Raw genomic sequence first — 20,803 nt, 5'->3', positions numbered from 1 at the left:
CTGCATTGGAAGAAGACACACCTTTGCATCTGCAGTGTGAAGAGGGTCTTGGGGCTGGAGATGTATGGTCGATGCTTTTACATTGCCACTTATACACTCAAGTCAGTAAATCCTGGAGACACTCAGCTCATACAAACAGAAATCGACTTTAATATATATTTCCCTCTAACCATAACGACTTCTTGTATTTGAGATGGAGAAAGCATTCATTCATCCTAATCTGAACTTCCACTGGCCCTTTCTACCAAACATTAGGCATGTCTAGATTCCCAAACACACAGTAAAGATGCACTTTGAATGAAAAACAGCTAATTCCTAAAGAGTGTAAATGCACTATTATTGTGAAATATAAGGAAAGACACAATGCCATTATGTTCATTGTAAGTGAACTAAAGAAACAGGTCAAAAAATGAAATGACACCTGGCCGGCATGGCTCAGCAGTTGAGCATCGACCTAGGATCCAGGAGATTGCAGTTTGATCCCTGGTCAGGGCACATGCCCGGGGTTTTGGGCTCGATCCCCAGTCGGGGGCGTGCAGGAGGCAGCCGATCAATGACTCTCATCATTGATGTTTCTATCGCTCTCTCTCCCTCTCCCTTCCTCTCTGAAATTCATAAGACATATTTTTTTAAATGAATGACGATGTCACTATCAGTGTGATACTATTAGCATTCACATTGCATGGGGTGTGCATGGGAAAGTGGTAAAGATGATTCATCAACAACAAGGAAATGGGAGCTCTGGGCTGCTATGCCCCATTAAGGAAACAAAAGGGGACTTGGCATCCACCTCTGGGGACAGCTCAGGCTACGTGAGGCCATTTGTAACCCTGGTGGAGAGGGCCGAAAGCGCCCTGGGAGCAGGAAAGGGCTTCGAGTGCCAGCTATTACGATGGCAAACAGGAAGCTAAGCTGTCTGTGCCTGTGCCCTGGCTGACGCTGGGGAGTTTTACATACTTTCAAACTGGACCCTGATTTTTTAAAAGTAATGTGACAGGCTTTTGTCTTGCCAGCCACTGTCCCTTTACTGTAAAGTGGTGGAATCCCAGAGATATTTCCGAAACTATTCGCAGTGCGTGCACCAGAAGATGCTAAGGAAAGTCATGCAGTGCTACACACCCCGTGCTTTTTGTTGCTGTTTTTAGATCCACAGCTCCCTTGAACAGTTAGGTGACGAGAATTCAACAGCGTACTTTTTAAGCGTGTAACTAAATTGTTTGACCACAGGCTCTTCTCCCCCTTTGCGAGCACTGCCATCTCTTGGGACGGTAGCATTACTTCGTTACAGCTTGGGAAATGCTGAACCTGGAGCTCTCTAAAAGCCCTTAGACGCCAGAATTTTGTCCTAGGCAGAGGAACTGTTTAATATACCAGGACTAAGTGGCAGCACAGGGAATCGTCCCCTAAAATAGCTCGAGCTGCCTCTGTATCCGGGGTGTGGGGAGTAAGCATATTCCGGAGCCAGGTGGTTGGAGAGCCATGGAGAATGGGCTACGACTCAGATTGGGGATGCAGGGGACAGCGCACTGAAACACTGTGTGTGAAGCACTCCCTGGCAGGGACTCTTCACTTACCACCACTTCATTTTTAGGTCGATGAACACAAGAGGAAATTATCTTTGGAAATACCAGGCAAGGAAAGGAGGACCGCAGGAATTAGCCACCCGCCCGCGAACAGTGCAACGCCGAATGCGACATACAAGCTATGCGCGTAAAACGGGGCAGAGCTGGGGAGCTTTACCTTGGAGAGAATCAGAATGAAAATGCAGAGAGTGCAGTGAAAGTAATGTTTTATTTTATGGATATGTTCCTCCTTTGAGCACAGCATTCCCTAGCTTCTCCTCAACATTACGATTCCTGCTTGACTACTGTCTGTCTTTCACAAGTGAGGCCCCACACTTCCAGGGGGCGGTAACCAATCCATATTTAGAGGTCTCCAGTAACACCCACATAAACTCTGGATGTACAAAAGTACAGTGGCTTCTGTTTTCAGGGCGCAAAACATTATTTTTTTCTTGTTTTGACTGTTTAAATCACTTTATATGAAAAGAAAAAGAATCATCATAAAAGAGGTAGATCTGGGAAAACAAAATTTACCCAGATTTTAACATTTATTGAAAATGCATTTATAGATTATTTTGCCCTAGAATTTCCACTTACCGCTATGAACCAAATCTCACCAATTGGAATAGAGATGAAGATGATAATAATAATTTCTGAAGCACTTTTTATGTTCTAGGCAATGCACTCTTTTTTACTTGTAACACTTTAAAGCCTATCATAAGCCTATAAGGTCGGTGCTGTTAGCACGCTCATTTTATCAATGGAAAAACTCAGACTCTGAGTAGCTACAGAGTCCCGCTGTTTTTAGTGGTAGATCTTGTAATCGAATTAGATTTGTCTGATTCCAGAGATTAAATTTGTAATGATGCCACTCCATTGCTAATTATCTTGGGCACAACAAAACTATCTGCATCTGATCTGGGTTAGGTTCTGGGAGCTACAGATGTGTCTAAGATTGTGGTGGGATTGGCCTCAGTGAGTATAGTGGAGAGCTGAGGAAGAATTAGATAGTGCTTAATGGTGACCCTGCAATAAAGAACCCAACTGGAATTATGATTAAAGCATCTATCCAAAAGATCCAGGCAAGAAGACAAGAAATGAGTTCAGACATGGAGCAAGGGAGATACAATGATGGCAGCAGGGGGGGCCCAGACAGATTTCCTGAGATACTAGAGACAGAGGCACAGACACTTTCTATAGAAAGCCGAAAGCCTCTCCTGTGTGAGGAAAATGTTTGTAAAAAGACCAAAGTGAACTCACAGGATCTACAGTCCTCCAACTACCAGCATCTCCCTTACCAACGCAAGATGAGGCCCCTGGGCTTTAACTACAGTCCCTAAGCTTTAATCCTGGGGGGAGGGGGGTGTTAAACTTCTGGGAGATCCACTGTGAAGATGAGAGAGGAGAGGAGAAGGGGGGTGAAGAAAGGGGAGAGGACAGGAGAGACAGGCCGGCAGGGGCAACTCAATGCAAGCCTGGGGAAACTCATACAAAGACGGTGTCAAGACCTCAGAGACTCAGCTCGCAATAGCCAAGCGCGGGAGGCTGAGGTCAGAGCTACCAACAAGCAGCGGGGAAGAGCGGGGACTGGTGCGGGAGCAAGGCTCGGAGCAATGCGGGAGAAGCCCGTGTGGGGCCTGATGTTTCCCACCCAAGCCCCACTGCTCCTGTAGCTGCCCATCACCCTCCTTCCGAGCTCACGGGCTTCAGTCCCCCGTGGGGCTCACCCAGCCCCCAGGTGTGCAGAGTCGGTGTGGGGCCTAGGTTTGGAGATCACTGCAATGGAAACGAGAAACAAACCCATGGGACTGGGGGACAGGGATGGGACTGTCAGAGAAACACAGAAACAGTCCCAGCTTTGGGAGACACGGAGAAGAAAAGAAAAGCACCTTCTGCTAAACGATCGTACCTCACTGTCACTTGAGGCCAGTAAACTGGATGAACGAACTGGGAAAGAAGTGGGGGGAGGTAAAAACGCAGAGATGGGAGGTGAGGTCCAGACAGCGCCAGAGTCATTCAAGCGCTGTGGAGAGACGGCAGGACACTGCGAGCAGCAGAGAGCGGGCGGCCTGGGCGAAGTGAGAGCAGAGGCCGCCGGGCAGGGGGACCAAGGGCGCAGATGCCTGGACAGACAGACAAGGAGTTACATTCTCTCAGGGGGTGAAACTCCCTCATCGCTCTCACCCACATCCTCTCCCCATCTCGCTCTCTCACACACACACACACACAGAACAATAAACCTCAAGATTAAGCACACTCTATTTATCTTGCCATTTTATGCATATATATGTAGGCTATATATATATGTGTAGACTATATATATATCACACATATATATGTGAATAGTCTACTAGTTCACTTCTTTCAAATTTGAATAGCAACAGAGTTCTGTGACCATTTATTTGTAAATGGCTATTGCTTTATGGCAATTTCAAAGCCTGGATGAGAGTATAAATGTCATCTAGATGTAGTGAAACATAAAAGACATTTTGGATGTTAGAGCTCAGATTTTTAATATATGCCAAACTCTAAAAGCAGCAATTATGTGATGGCAATAACCATGTAGGTAAATATAGTGTACAGCTCAAAGATAAGAAAAGAAATGCTCCTCCTAAAATATTTTCAAGGCTAAAATGTGTGTTTGCAACAATTGAATTTTAAATCTTTAATGCTGGTATTAAGATATTCAGCATAACTGAATTAAGACTTTCGAAATACTCAGGCTCAAAGTGACAGAAATATTCTCTTCAGAGCATAAAAAGTACACAGAAATTCTACTTTAGTGAATATATCCTACATATACGTAAACTCTGACTCAAATAACATGTACATTTAATTATAAAAGATATCAAAAAATTAAAACAACCTAAATGTTCATCAGTAGGGGGCTGGTTAAAATGTATCATGGCACAGTCATCCTTAGAAAACATTATTATTGTGTGTGTCTGTGTGTGCGCATGCGGGCCAACATGTTAACTGTGGTCATTTGTGGGTATAGAAAAAAAATGGGCAATTGCCATTTTGAAATATTTTTATATTACCCCTTTTTTTGCTAAGGGCATGTGTTACACTTAGAGTTGGAAAACAATGTTACTTCAAAAAATATATGGCTAGATATAACTTATAAATAGGTTATAATAAAATGATTTCTAAGTACAATATTCCAAAAATATATATGTAAAATTATGATGGCTGAATTATCAAAACAGCCTTTATTTCTAGAATATGTTATTATAACAGACTTACTAATGCCCTCATTCATTCATTTATTCATTCACACAACACACCTTTATGTAATATTCACTGTATGTCAAATCACTCATCTCCAGGTACACAGAGACAGAAGCAGCAGCAAACCTGTCTCTAAGGAAAGCAGAAATCAGAAAATGATGGAGAAAGATTATGCTCGTTTAGATTTCTGGGCTAGGGAGCATTTTTACGTTGCAAATGGTACCATAGCACAAGCCCACTGGACACTGTTAGGTTGGGTATAACTGGAGTAGGTGTAATTCTCTAGCCGGCAATGCAACCTGACAATGGTATTATCCCCAGCAGGAGTCGGTCTGAGGCAAGAAGGGAACCAAGCATCCATCTCATGGGGGTCTGTCCTTCCCTGCCTCATTTGCTCATCCTGGAAGACAGGTCCTGGCTATATAGCTCCTGCAGCCAAGTAAAAACCCTTAGGGGAAGACTTGCCCTGGCATAGTGATTTCTATACTTGGCATTTATCTGGTTTCAGGATTTCATAGCCAGGGGATACCTGTAAACTATCCATAAAAGGCAGCCCATGATTATATTTTGCATGTTTATTGAAAAGAAATGAATCAAAGGAATCATCCATACCCTCTGTGGGGGGAGGCTCAGGAAAAGACAGGATGTGTACTTAAACCACAATCTATAATCTTAGACCCTCCTCTGACCCCAGTGGGGCCATTTATCATCTCGGTGTAAGTGTAGCCCAGAAAGAGAAGAGGAGCCTCTGTAATGAAAAGTCTGAAAGTTGGAGCTATAAACAATTGCGCAGAGAGCTGTGTGCTGAGTTTACACAGGCTCCAAGCATCGTTCAAGGTGAAGAAATCACTGCCAGCACAAGCAGCAGCCGCCCAACCTCAACTGAGGCCCTGTTCTCCGTGCTTTGCTTCTCTATGGAGTGTCTGCTGCTGATCAGGTTCTCTCCCCGGGGAGCGCTAATAGGCTAACAGCTACAGAAGCCTGTCTTGTTCTCTAACCCAGCAGGATCAAAGGTGCTCTGTGGAAACTTAATACTACTCCTGGCTTCCTGCGAGGGAGGGCTGCTCTCCCTCCACCGTAACTTTGATGCCACTTCTGAGTCTCTCTCCCAAGCTCTTCGAAATACTTAACAAGCTTTAAGGAAAAACTGCCGCTCATCAAAAGGGAAAGAAATAAAGAAAGAAGAAAGTTCATCTTGTTTGGTCCAGGGATTAGAGTGCACCACCTACTAAACAAACACAATACTAGGTACTTCGGGGGGGGGGGGGAGCTCTTTGGTAATAATTATTTTCTAAAATGTCATTTTACTAAAAATATTAGCGAATATTTACCAGGTACTAAGCCCTGTCTTCTGCACACCACCTGTACTGAAACATTCAACCCTCATGACAACCTCAGCAAGTTGGTAGTATCCTTAGTCACATTTTTCTAAAAAAAAACTGAGGTGGAGAAAATTTAAGACCAAGTAATTTATCAAAAGTAATACGGGTCTTTACTCTCCTGTATTCTGAACAAGAATTTCCCATTTCAGAAACAAATTTAGTTAAAACCTTTTTGCTTTTACTTTTTAAATGTTCTTACATTATAAAAACCATGAAAAATAAATATGTTTAACCTATTTATTTATTGATTTATTTTAGCTCAAATACCCATTCAGGCCATTTCCTTCCAGTTTTTCATATGTGCTTAATACATAGCCAAAATTATTGTGTACAGGCAAATTTTCAAACATTTTACTGTAAAAAGTTTCAACCATAAAGATAAATAATTTTTACAATAAGCACCCATAGACCAATAACTAGATTTTATTATTAATATTTTACTATATTTAGTTTATCACATATCTATCCATCCATTACATACAATTGTGTGTTTTTCTTTACATGTCATTATAAGAATTCCTGTCATTGTATCAATGCATTTTAATTGTCTGCCAGGCATTCTAAACAATCCTTAATGCGGCCCATTCTCTTTATCTTATCTTAATTCTAAATACAATTCATTTCTTTCCCTGAGAGAGATTTATCAGCCCACTCATCAGCCATGCTCTGGCCTAATCTTGAAATTGTACTCAGACCCCTCACAGTGTTCTAGGCGCATAAAGATGACTTACAAATGCCTGTAGCTTGATAATAGCTTTGATCTGAACTATAGGAGCAGAACCAGACTGTGATGGATTATTACTATGATGGTGATACAGTCTTTTCCGTAAGAGTAAGGATTATACTAAACACTACCTAAGCATCAACACATTTGAATTACCCCATTTGCTATAAATATAAAAGGTTTACATTTATTATACTCTCCATAAGTGAAGTTTCAGGTAATTAAAACTCTGACTCCTATGGGGGCAAAGGCCAGCAGTCTCGCCCCTTACCTCTCTATACCTCAAGTCTGGGAAATATCAAAAGAATCTGAACTTAAAAAGCAAAGTGAGTGCTACTAACCCAAAGTTCTAATCCCCGTAGAAATCTTTTCTAGAGCATATGTGTGTCACTGATGGTTAAATATGGTCCAGAACACGCATGTGAAGGCTTCCCAGGAACACTCACACATTATCTTCATTTAGTTGATAAATTTATTCAGCATCCGCTCTGTACAAATACTCTTCACGGTGCTAGCGATGGAAAGATAAATACACTCTTACAAGAAGCTTATAGGAGGAAGAAAAACTAGTGAGAAATAACATCCAGTTCAGAAATTACGAGGATCTCTAAGCAATGAGTGATGTGGTTAGATTCTTGTTTTAAAGAAATAGGTGCAGAGACAGCGAAACTGGCTAGGATAATTTCATGAAGACCATGAGAGATACTGGGGGCTGGAACATCAATAGGGATGGATATGAAGAAAGAGCAAAACAAAGCATTTTTGTGTTTGGTGTAATCTCTAGGTTTAGTAGTTTAGAGCAGCGATGTTCAAGCTTTTCCATCTCATGGCACACATAAACTAATTACTAAAACTCTATAACACACCAAAAAAACTTTTTTTTGTCATATTGGCAAAAAAATAGGTATAATATCGATTCACTCACACAGGACAGCTATTGTGTTGGCTGTTGTCATTTTTTTTTTTTTTTTTTGACAACCTAAGGGAAAAGAGGTCACAGCCCCTGACTAAATAGTCAGATATTGCATGACTTAAGTTTTGGGGAGGGGGCACAAAGGTTGAAAATCGCTGGCTTAAAGAAGAAGTTTGAAGAAAATTGGGATTTAGATTCTATGACCTCTGCACATGGTATACTCTGGGAAAAAACTCCTGGAAAGAACAGACTATTTCTGGTGAAGTTCTGGGACTGTTTTTTCTCACCATCACTTCCCATTATGATTAATGTTATGGTCTGAATATTTGTGTCCTGACAAAACTCCTATGTTGAAATCCTATCCCCAAAGGTGATGGTATTAGGAGGAGGGGCCTTGGGACATGATTAGCTCCTGAGAGTGGAGCCCTCAGGAATGGACTGGCTTCCCTGAATTAAGATGCCCTGGGCCTGCCCAGCTCCTTCCACCATGGGAGGTCACAGTGAAAAGACTGGGGGCCACCAGACTGCACACACGGTTGGTTGCAGGCACCTTGATCTTGGGCTTCTCTGCCTCCAGAACTGTGATAAATAAATTTTTGTTTATGGCACTTTGTTCTGGCAGTCTGAATGGATGAAGACAATCAGGAATACAAATTTTAAAATAGAGTGTCAACAGCTAAATCATCTCTCTTTTCCCGCTATCTTGCCATTTTGTGTATCAAAACTGGTTAAAAAGAAAGACAGGCATGAGTTTCAACCTTATTAAGATAACAGATTTTATTTAATTAAATCAATATTTAATATAAAAATTTGAAAGTTAGCAATATTTTTGCCTCAGTTAAATGAAAATGATAGTACATTATTTACATAATAATTTGACTTGAATATTTTCTTCAAACCAGCGTTCAAATCAGGATATGGAAATCAATTACTGAGAATAGGCATCTCTCTTGATGACTTCCTTTCAAAGGAAATAAACTAATATCAGGGTTTTATTTTAAGAAAGTATATCCAAAAAAGCAAATTCCAAAGTATAACCAGGCATAAGAAAACATCCATTCCCAGCTCCTACATATTTAAATCACCTGACAATGAGGATTAATGTTCAGAATCATGATTCTGTGTCACTACAAGTTTTGTAATGAGATGATTTAATTATTACAACTATATTATCCTTCCTAAGGAAAGAAAATTTATAAGTGCACATTACAAAAGGCTTCCTCAATGAGGGTCATAACTACAGACTTTCCTGCTTAACCTATAGTTAATTGAATTAAGTAATGAGAACTCAGACTTTTTTTTTAATCATGTGGGTTCCCTTGTCTGATCTGTAATACTTTACAGTCCTTGTAATCTTTAGAAATGTCCTTACCAGCTGGAAGTAATGATTACCGTCTCCTGATCAAACAAGAAATAACTAGTTAGATGGGAAAAAACCCACAAAAAACAATTATAACTAAAAATGAATATATCCATTTGTCAAAGTAATTCTCAGCCCTAAGTCTGTTCTTAGAGGGTCAGGTGGGGGAAGCTGAAGCATGAATTCCTCTGGACAGGATGCTGGCCTGAAGCAAAACTTGAAAACTCCCAAAGCCAATTCGAATGGCTCTTGCTTTGTGTATCCAGAGGAGCTCAAATCCACACACCTACTGATGTAGGGAACCTCTGCACAGAGGGAAACCCCATTTCATCATCTTCTCCAAAGTCCAGCCAGAGGAAGCTCGTTGGGAAAGCCCCGTAGGCTTCTTGACACAGAAGCTGAGGCTGACGCGTTATTTGCTCTCAAGCTTCTGCTGAATGTCTTACCTTGTGAAACCAAAAATTCAAATAAAACGACTAGAGAGCAGAAAGCAAGGCTTGGGACGAAAGTGAAAGGGGGGTTGAGAAGCAGAGCCCCTTGCTTTTGAAAGACTATGAACAAGTGTTCGAGGGTCCCAGGGAGATGTTTCGTAGTGTTCTTGTCACATGTGACCTCCTTTCCAAATGTTCCCGGGTGTTTATCTAAGGTGCTCTGCACATCAATCATGTCAGGTAAGCGGAGCAGATTCTTTTTCCAGATAAAGCAAAATTGGAGACAAAGCCAGTATTTAAATGAGTAGGCACCACTCATTTAAATGATAGTGCTGGTTATATACTAATCCTCAAAATCACCATTGAGGTAGCACATAGCACTGTTCCTATTTCATAAATGAACCCATGCATGAAGATACCAAGTGACTCAGTAACTTAAATCATCCAACATGTAACAGTCCTGACTCAGTGCTGGGTGTGTGTGTGTGTGTTTTCTAGTATGTCACCTTGCTCCCCGTGAGCCAGTTTAATGTATTCTATAAAGGTCATGAGGAATCCTTTGCATGAAATGCTTTCAATGTTAAGAAAAATTCTTAAAATACGAGCCAAATTCAGAAATATTTGACAAGAAAAAGAAATAGAATATATTTGCTTTGCGCTTATCTAAGGAGGGCGCATGCTTAACACACCCATTTATTGACTCATTTCTTTGACCTTAAGGGATACAGGAGCTAACCCATATGAGAGTTCAAACTGTGCCAAGCGCTTGCTAGCAGCATGATTCTTCAAGAATTTACCCATTTACAAAGGAGAAAACAATGCTCAGAGAGTGCCCTGCCTGTTGCCGTCCAGACTGCACGCCGTGGGGCTGGAGTGGCCCCCAACGCCCAACACCTTACAGTGAAAATCTCCCAACACGTGGGCCCCTGTTCCCACTTGCCTTGTGCAAATCTGCTTTGAAGACTCAGCGCCCTAATTTCACATTCCAAGTTGATAGTTGAGCCTAGTTTTTATATTTAACATGGGTCTCAAGTTATATTTGACTGACTTAGAAAAGTGGTATGACTTGGAGCCTAAAACAATTAACTGATAGAATATTGGAAAGCAGAACACTGATGCAGAATAGAGAATGTTCCACCACTAGGCCACGAACCGGTTCCTCTGGGACTGAAGATAAGAAAAGTGAAGTAGAAGGAAAGAATCCTTGCTCCATTTCTGGACATAAATGTGAAACCAATAAAAGCAAATGTGACCTGGGGCATGTCGCGACATTTGTCACTTTTCCCCTTCAGAAAGAGAAGCCGGATCCATGGACCAATCATGCTGTTGCTATTAAATTCCTGACTTCTTGCCGCCTACAACATCCAGTTATGCTTTATCACCTTCTATTCCCCTTGGCAACAGAGCGACTATTAGTCTGAGTTGACTGTGGAGACCTAAGAGAAACATCTTATAAGCCAGGAACACAGTGTTGTCAGACAGGGTTAGGATTTATTTCTGATAGACATGAAGGAAACAGGTGTTTTCATATCAGTCAAAATGTAAGGTGTGTGGCAGACACCGTTGCTTCTCTTTTTACCTCTTTGGCTAAAAAATAGAGAGTAAATGGATAGATGGTAGATAGACAGATGAGATTAGAAGAGACTTATGCAATTTCTTGTTTTTTGCCAATAAGTTTTAGTAAAAAAGCTTTATCAAAACCCTACCGTTATTTTAAGTATACATTGCTTTGCTTTATGCAAATAATAGGCATGCATTAATGGAACAGCATTCACCAAACTGAACACTGGGTTCGACTGTCAAGTGTGTGCTGCTTGGACAATCCAAAATAGTGTTTTTAGTCTTACTTTCATCTAAACATTACAATGGATTAATAAACCAGTAAGAATATTAAAACCTTAGAGAAGAACTTGCAACATCTAACAGATACGCCATGCGTCAGAGTGGCTGTCAATAAGCTATTGATATTCGTTCATTGTGTACAAGAATCTTTTAGACTTAGAGAAAGCAGCCACGCTGAGCTTGTGCTCTGGAAACTATGACTTTCAAATACTGGAGAGGGTGGGCTGTGTCTCCTCTCCCTCTGTCACACAGCCCGGATCCCCTTCACCCTGTTCCCATGGACTCGGAGATCAAGGAGCACAGCCGGTCCCCAGTGACCTTCCAGGGCTGTCTCAAGCGCGGCTTCTTCCAGTGTTTCTTATTAAAGTGGAAATCGCACTGCAAGGAGATTGATGTTTACTTATCAGTCCTGCCTACAAGCCCAGAAGTTTCTTAAAGGTAGAAATAATGCTGCGTTCACTTTTGTACCTCCAAAGCCCACGCCAGGGCCGGCACATAATGGGCAGGTAGTAAATGAGTTTTGAATACATCAGACCTCTCTAAGTATAAATTAAGGGAATGGATTTGATCCCACAAGTTCTTTTTAGGTAGTAAACTTCATTCAGGTCCTTAGGATTCTACAGCTAGTTTCATTTTCAAAATTGAGACTGAGTACATTACCCTTATGTTCCTTGGTACTAGGATGAATTTTGTTATAAAGTATAATTTTAGTAAGGTGAGGCACCATGATAAACTGGACATGGCAATCAGCCCTTTATTATTATCAAACCAGAACAGAGTGATTAAGCTGTATGCCTGCGGGGACAATCTTCCTGTAGACATGTCCTCCCCAGAGAACACTAGGGATTCCTGTTAGAAATCAGAAAGGGGAGACAATAGGGCAGCGAAGGATATAACATATGCATGCTTTCATTCAGTAAGAGCTATATATCAATTTTATTCATCAGTGAACAAAGAGAAAACTACCTGCCCTTGCGGAGATCACGTTTTAGTGGGGGAATATGAATAAGTAATAATAACTATAACATAGTAGGGAACTATTTAGACATTAAAGGAAATCAGCACCATGGTAAAATACAATCGAGCAGATGGAGGGGTACTGAAAGTCCTATGAGAAGAGCCACAGTTTTATGAAATGTGGTCAGTGTGGGCCCCACTGAAAGGTTAACATTTGGGCAAAGGCCTCAAGAGAGAGAGACACCTAAGCAAACATCCCAAGCAAAGGTAATAGCAAGTGCAGCGACCTAAGGCAGGCAGTGTGCCCAGTGCAGGCAACTGGGCCTGATGTAGAGTCAGCAGGAGAAATCAAAATAGAAGATAAAGTCTAAATGGTAACAGATTATTACAGGTGTTTGCCATTTCACCTGAGAGCAACGGGAAGCCATCAGATGGTTTTGAGGCGGTTTGAAATTTAACTAGATTACTCTGCCTTCAAGGTTGAGAACAGGCTATAAAGAGGCAAAGGTGGAAGCAGAGACCAGTCAGAAGGCTGCCGTGATAACCCAGGTGAGGACCGGGGTAGTAGCAGTAGGGACAGTGAGAAACGGCTTCTTTTGGGATATGTTTTCAAAGAACTAGAAGGATTAATGAACTGATGTGGTTATGACGGAAAAAAAAGACTCGGGAATGACTCTGACAATATTTACCTGTAGCAACCAAGAGTGGAGTTGCCATTAAATGAGATGAAGTAGGTAGTATGTAAAGCGGAATGTTTTCTTTGTTTTTTATGGAAACTTAGAAGTTCATGTTTGTATATAATGAGTTTGGGACTTCTACTGGACATTTAAGTAGGCAATTGAATTTAGAAATTTGGACTTCATGGGAAACTTTAAGCTAAAAATATACATTTACGAGTCAGCAAAAACTACTTGGGATTTCTTACAATGAGATGACATGCTTACCGAGGAAATCAGTGTAGGAAAGAAAGGGAGGGGAAGGGTGGGGGTGGGGGAGGGGAGGGGAGGGGAGGGGAGGGGAGGGGAGGGGAGGGGAGGGGAGGGGAGGGGAGGGGAGGGGAGGGGACCCAGCAAATAAGTCTGAGGGCACATCAAGGTTGGAGCTCCAGAGAAATGAGTGAGGGAAGGAGACTAAAAGAAGTGGCGGATGAGACTGGTCGCTGGATAGTCTGCAGTCCCAGAAGCCAAATGAAGAAAGCGCTTCTAGTAAAAGGAAGCTACTTTCATTTGAGAACTTTAAAATATTCAAGGCATTTCAGGCCTATGCCAACTGCAGGATTTCAAAGGAGAATACTGGGGGGTATTATAATCGCTCGTGGCATTATCTAGCTCACTCTTTTGCAAAGTGAAAACCTGTTGGTTTATTTGGACATGCAGGCTGACAGTTTTTTCAATCAAAACCGAAAGGCTTAGGTTCCATGATCAATATATAAAAATTTAGTTGTCTCAAATGTACTAAAAACACAATAGTAATCATATTTCTATAACCTCCCTGCTGCTTATAAATCTGCTATTTTAGGAAAAAACAACACATGTGTACTCCCAGTTTGGGAAAGCAATAGTATCTTGCTCCTGGGATTTTCAGATAGTTATAGTAAATAGAGTAAACTTTCTGGAGGAAGGCAGGGGGAAAAACAAAAGAACATTAATTTTCAATCTACAAAGAAGACACAGTATAGTAAGGTCATAGTAACACTAACAACTGGAACGAAAATGATATTTATTGAGAACTTGTTATGTGTGCTTATAATATCTCATATGAAAAAGTTCCTAGATATTATTCTCTCTGTCGTATAGATGAGAAAATCTTGGTTCAGAGGTTACACGACACTTCTGTTGTTATGTAGATACTGAGCAACAGAGTCAGGATCTGAATTATTGTCCAATGGACTAGGAGTCAGAAGTTCATGGGTTATATTCCTTGCTTTGCTGCAAATGACCTGAACCTCAATAAGTCACTTGGAACACCTGGGCTTTGGATTCCTCAACTGTAAACATGTGGCTGCTATCCTGAAGGACCACTGTGAGGGTGTGTAAGGGCAGAAAGATGCACAGAGTAAGGCTCCACTCCGGGAGGGAAGGGAAGAGTCAATCGAGGTGGCAGGTAAAGGGCTGGGGATGAGGAAGCATGGTCTCAGGTGCTGGCTTTCCCACCACTGGCATGGTTTGCAGCAGAAAAAGATAAAATCCTTAGGAGCAGGAGAGGGGAAGGAAGGGGGGGAGAAGAAAGAGAAAGAGAGAGAGAGAGAGAGAGAGAGGGAGAGGGAGAGAGAGAGAAACAGCCTATATCCTCTAAGCTAATGGAAACATAATGTCCTCAATTAATATATTCGACCCCAATTTAACTTATATTTTAAAACTGAAATTTACACTGACCTCTGAACCTCAGGTAATAACTCAGATAATTAACAGAAAATAAATCCAGGAGTAATAGGGAAATGCCAGGATGACTGTGGCATAACCTAAACTTTTAATTTTAGAAGAAAGGACTACTGGCCTTAAAAGTTCTGCCTTGAGGCCTGGTACTTGCCGGTGCCCAGTGCCACTTTTCCATGGCACATGGTTATGAAATGACACACCTTCCTACCTGCAAAGGTAGGGACAGGTTTGATATTCTAAATTACGGTATCTGCAACATCCAACCCAATGGGGTTCGTATATAACCTATGGTATCATTATACAGAATTATGATGGACCTTAATAGTATATCACTCATTGGCTTCATTACCCTTGAATCCATTTAAGAACCTCAAGATTAGGCATTTGCTTAGACTGGTAAAATTGTTACCTTAGGAACTCCATTGTCTCATAGAATTACAGAAATTGATAATCTAAACCAGTAAGCTTCCCAGAAATTTCAAAAGTACTCACCAGGGGTTTGTTAATAGTCTGTTGTCAGCAATAGGCATATGAATTACAGATGACTGAAGGTCATTTTCCTGATCATATATAAATTACTTCAGTAACTAAGTCTTCAGCAATCACCATGTCAATTAGGGAACATTTTAGGTGATTGCTTTTTATTGGGCTCCATCTCAGTTAACTTAATTTTTCAATTGTCTTTCTTCCAGGTTCTTATTAGTATTGTTGTCAAACAAGGAAATAAGTTCCTCTGTTTTCCCGTGATCTACTTGTGGGCTGTGATTCTCCTGCGACAAGTCCCAATGCATTTATCAGAGGATAAACAGTAGGACTGAGACATTTTTAAAGGTCAAGAGGCTGTTTTCTCAGCATCCCATAAGTAAGTGGCCTTGTGTTCGTTGCCTCTGAGAGTACTTGAGTTACGTTTTTTCTTCAAATATAAAGTTAGAGTTTAGAATCCTAGGACCAACCTCAACTATACTTTTTATGCCTAATGTAAATGTGATTCCAAACCATATCAGAGAGCTCATTCAATTTCATACCGTGATCTGGAGAAAATTGGATCGAAAATCTGTACTTTGGGAAGTTCGTGCCGATGGATACAGATAAACAGAAAAGCCCACCATGTAAGAATGGAAACACTCAACACTGCAGACATCTGATTCGATTCTCAAGTACTAAGCAATGGAAACTGCATCTGTTTTGAGACACTTCTTACCAGACTGAAATTTAAAGTACATGTTGTGACAAAGACAGCCTCATGTTGAATTTCACCTCTATGTTATCTGTAGGGAAACCATTTCAAAACACTGATAGGAGATCAGTTATATAAGATATTGGCGTGAAGTCATAAGAGTGTTAAGCTCTAAAAAAGCCAAAGCATAGAGTTATTGGTATTTTCTAAGTTGCAGTTCAAGGAAGGATGCATCATTTAAAAAAGATAAGAAGTGTCCCTTTTCAAGCTGGTATTTACTCTCAAGATCTGAGGAAGAAAGAAACAAAATGGTCCATCAAATCTCATTAACCTACAATACAAAAATATCTTGTGGACTCACGGGCAGATGGCTTGAATTAGTCAGAAAATGTGAGTTAAAGTTTAGTAGCAATTAATACTTTGTTAGGAAGAAATAACCATAGTGATATGGTGTCATTTCACTCAGTGCTTATAAATATTTAAAAAAAGATGTTAACATTGAAAACTTGACATAGGTCAATCTGCCCTCTTTTGCTAAATATGAGGTCTTTATTTCATATCAATAATGTATTAGATAAAATTACCAATCTTCCTAAAACTCATATACAAAGAACAGGAAAGAATTTTACAAACAGGCATAAAATCCTAGGATTACTACCCAGTAAGACTATCCAGCAATAACAAAACCCATGTGATACACAGCTGATAAAGGGAGCTGGGCTCTATATTGTAACACAATTGGAGATTGGCTCCTGGCTTCCATCAGTCCCCTTGTCAGCCAACACAGGCTAAAATCCTTATATTTCAGGGGCAAGAAGTGGGCTTCGGCAGTAGTCACTTCCTGATCGTTAGGGACTTGCTCAGTTCCTAATACTATACAGTCTATACTGATAGATGTGTAACAATACATGCCCCTCATATTTAATTTAGGACTTTTGAAAGCACAGACTGGTTGAAAAATATTGATTTTATTTAATTTCACAGTATTAGGGCCTTACTACTTATGCTATGGAATTTCATGGACCCTGTAGTGTTATGGCGCAGTTTACTGTATTGCTCTGATGCATGATTTTTAAACATCAAGATATTGCTAAATCAGAGCTCGATCTAAAATACTGTTGCATGTAAGTATCCTATCTCTGTCTATATATATGAGAAACGGCATCATGAGACACTATTTTTTTCCCCAGTGTATGGATATTTGTGAGTTTAGTTCCTACAAAAATGTAATTGGAGCAACTACCCCTTGACTCTGATGATTTTATATTCTAATGTAAAAACTGGCTTGTGACACATGCAGCTAAGCTGAAATCTGACAGCAGGTTAACTGGGAGCTGAGTTTCTGACTGAGTAGTACAATGACCGGGTTGTCTTGAACCTGAAACCTCTGGATTCCCAATCTGACAGGGTCCGTGGAGACCTGGAGAGGATTCAGAGGAAGCCATTCCCATGACCACGAGGCTGGGAAACCAGGACTAAGGGAGTGAAGAAACTGATTTATTCAGTGAGCAGTGACAGAAAGTAATCTCATTTTATGTCACGTTGGTGTGGAAGGTGTTATTTAGACTGTGGTCACCAAACCTTTTCCATTTCCACCATAAACATAATGGAAAAAATACTCTTCAGAGGATTAAGAATGATATCAGAACTCCAGGAAACCCAAAGTCATTAAATGTTGGCTGTATTGCACTGTCAAATATTGGAATGAATTATTAAGACGAGTGTGAAATCAACCGCTTTGGCAGTCCACATTAATTTTCATATTTCTCGGGTGGAACTGGTACAATTACAACTGAAAATAGTACTTTGGGGCTGTATTAACAGTCACCAGACAGTATATTCATGCAACAACGCCTGGAAATTTCTGGGTCTGCGATAAGGTGCATTGGAGTGGTTATCGGAGCCCTGCATCTTCTTTCTGGTCCCCAATGTGAGACCTTGGGGCAGGAAATCCAACTCGTTCTCAGTCTCCTCTTTTCACGAAATAGAAATAAGATCTTAGAGACTGTAGACAGGAAAATGGGATGAAAGTAGAATACGGACTTCACACAATGCTGACACACCTTACACACTGATCAAGGCCAAGGGTTTCGACTAAGTCTTAGAATAAAACGAACACGAAGGAGATCAACAATGAAACAAAATGATTCTTCCATTTTACCCAAGGGGAAAAAATGCTTCCCAGCCTAAGTATTCTACAGAGAAAAGTGCTGAACAAATTGGTTACTGCCTTTAAAAAAGAGTGGGATCCTCATTTTAGACCACGTTAAGTAGGCAGTCATATACTGGTGAAGATACTTTTGATTCCAAAATCATATAAACTGGTTTAATCAAAGTTATTTATTTACTATAGGGATATGGGGTTGCCTGGACTCCAAAGGCAGAAATGAGGTCAGCCACTAAAAATTAGAAACTCCAACACTCTCAGAAATCTGTCATTTTTCCTTCTGCTCTGTATGTCTGTTTCTTTTGCTTTATTTTTATGTTTTTAATTTATTTTTTAAAGTATATTTTTATTGATTTCAGAGAGAGGAAGAGACAGGGAGCGAGAGATAGAAACATCAATGATGAGAGAGTCATTGATCGGCTGCCTCCTGCACGCCCCCTCCTGGGGCTCCAGCCCGCAACCCGGGCATGTGCCCCGAATGGGAATGGAACCGTGATCTCCTGGATCCTAGGTCCACGCTCATTCCCTGAGCCACGTCAGCCAGGCTGCTTCTTTGTTTTTAATCTCAACTCTCTCTCCTTCTGTCCTGGTTGTTTTAGTGTTCGGCTGTTTTTGTCTGCTTCTTTGAGCCATATTGTAAAAATAATGCTGTCTGTGGTTTCCTAGTTTTAAATTATAGTCAAAGTTCCCAAGGAAACACTATCCTTTGTTTATTAATTTCAGTACCAAAACTGTCAGGTGAGAACTATGATTGGATAGTAAAGGCAGATGCTTATCCTGGATCTCTACGGTATACCATATTGTGAATTTCAAAGTAATTACATGAATGGTAAAACTTTTGTGAAAAGATTATTTCCTAAAAGAAAACTTGTACTCGGTTAACAAAACACAAGTGTCTACTTAAATATACATTCATATTCAAATATATTACATATATACAGGGATATATGCAGGTGTTCATATATATATTTTATAATGATAGATAGATGATAGATGATAGATGATGATAGATAGATAGATGATAGATAGATAGATAGATAGATAGATAGATAGATAGATAGATAGATAGATAGATAGATAGATAGATAGACCAGGCCCTGAATATTTCAGTAGATTTGTATTCTACTATCTAGCAGGCTAACTGAGCAAGATATAGTGAATCTGCTATATACATAGGACTGTGTCCTAATACAAAAAAAGTATAGATTGATTCCATAAAATAATGTTAAATCCCTGCCAACCCACCAATTACAACAATGTACATGATAATAACTTTTGTCACATTATGGATTTTTCTATGAATACAGATGTATGTTGGACAAGATGAATGCAATCTTCCCATTCTAACTTAAGGGATATATTGCTCCATGATATCAATTGTTGAATTTGATGATATATGAAGACAGTGTTTATATATCAAGCCAGTCACTCAATGTGTGGTCAGTGAAAACAAAACATGATGCTGGGATCTGAATACAGTGAGAATAAAACACTAAGACCTTGTGTATCAGCCATGTGCACCTGTAAGTGTTGCATGCTGTACAGCCAATATCACCTGACATCTTCACATGGAAACATACTATTTCACCCTCTCAGAACCACAGGAATCTCTTGCTTTTTGTTCCTCCTAACCCAACCTACTCTTCCAACAGTATTCCCAATTTAAAAAGGCAACTCGCCCAGCCCGCGTGGCTCAGCGGTTGAGCACTGACCTAGGATCCAGGAGATCAGGGTTCGATTCCCGGTCAGGGCACATGACCGGGTTGCAGGCTCGATCCCCAGTGGGGGGCGCGCAGGAGGCAGCCGATCAATGACGACTCTCTCATCATTGATGTTTCTCTCTCTCCCTCTCCCTTCCTCTCTCTGAAATCAATAAAGATATATTTTTTTAAAAATTTAAAGATAGCCTGCCCGGGCGTGGCTCAGCGGTTGAGCCTCGACTTAGGATCCAGACAATCAGGGTTCGATTCCCGGTCAGGGCACATGCCTGGGTTGCGGGCTCGATCAATGACTCTCTCATCATTAAGGTTTCTCTCTCTCTCTCTCTTTTCCTCTCTCTGAAATCAATAAAGATATATGTAAAAAAAAAAATTTTAATAAAAAAAATTAAAAGGCAGCTCTTCTTTTTTAGTACATGGGCACTAAAACAATGACCTGTTTTCTTTCATACTCTAGATTCAATCCATCTGCATGAGTCTCAAACTGCATGAGTCTACCTTCAAAACACACCCTGAATCTGGATACTTCTTTCTACCTCCATTATAATCATCTAGGCCCAAGCTATCATCATATCACCTGGAATATTGCAGGAATCTTCTAACTGATCTCCCGGCTTCCATCTGTATGTAACTATAATCTGTTTTCAATAATAACCAGAATTATTCTGTAAAAAAAAAATTAAATCAGAAGCTGTCAGGATTTGGCTCAGAACCTCCCAATGTTTCTCATCTTGTTCACACCCAAAGTCTTAGCCTACAAAGCCTTATTCAATATGCACCTCCCATCCCCAATTATCCTTCTCTGGCCTCTCCAAAGGAGATAATGTTAACCTCCTGCTATTTTCCCCTTTTCTCGCTCCATTTCTGCCTCCCTAGTTACTTCGCTGTTATCAAAAACAGTAGCCACACAGGCACCTCAGGGCCTTAGCACTTGCTACCCCCTACCTGAAATACTCTTCTC

The 20,803-nt window shown here is 40.6% G+C and overlaps 1 protein-coding gene across 5 annotated transcripts in view; it reads right to left on the bottom strand.

Moving 5' to 3' along the window:
• LINGO2 (leucine rich repeat and Ig domain containing 2) overlaps positions 1-20,803 on the bottom strand; it is a 1,050,275-nt gene that overhangs the window by 832,930 nt on the left and 196,542 nt on the right. The gene's annotated exons all lie outside the window — the stretch shown is intronic.

This window comes from Miniopterus natalensis, chromosome 12, assembly GCF_054644295.1.
Source record: "Miniopterus natalensis isolate mMinNat1 chromosome 12, mMinNat1.hap1, whole genome shotgun sequence".
In the NCBI taxonomy this organism is placed as follows: domain Eukaryota; kingdom Metazoa; phylum Chordata; class Mammalia; order Chiroptera; family Miniopteridae; genus Miniopterus; species Miniopterus natalensis.
Note: the sequence above shows the minus strand (reverse complement) of the source record. Positions and strands in the feature narration are given on the sequence as shown.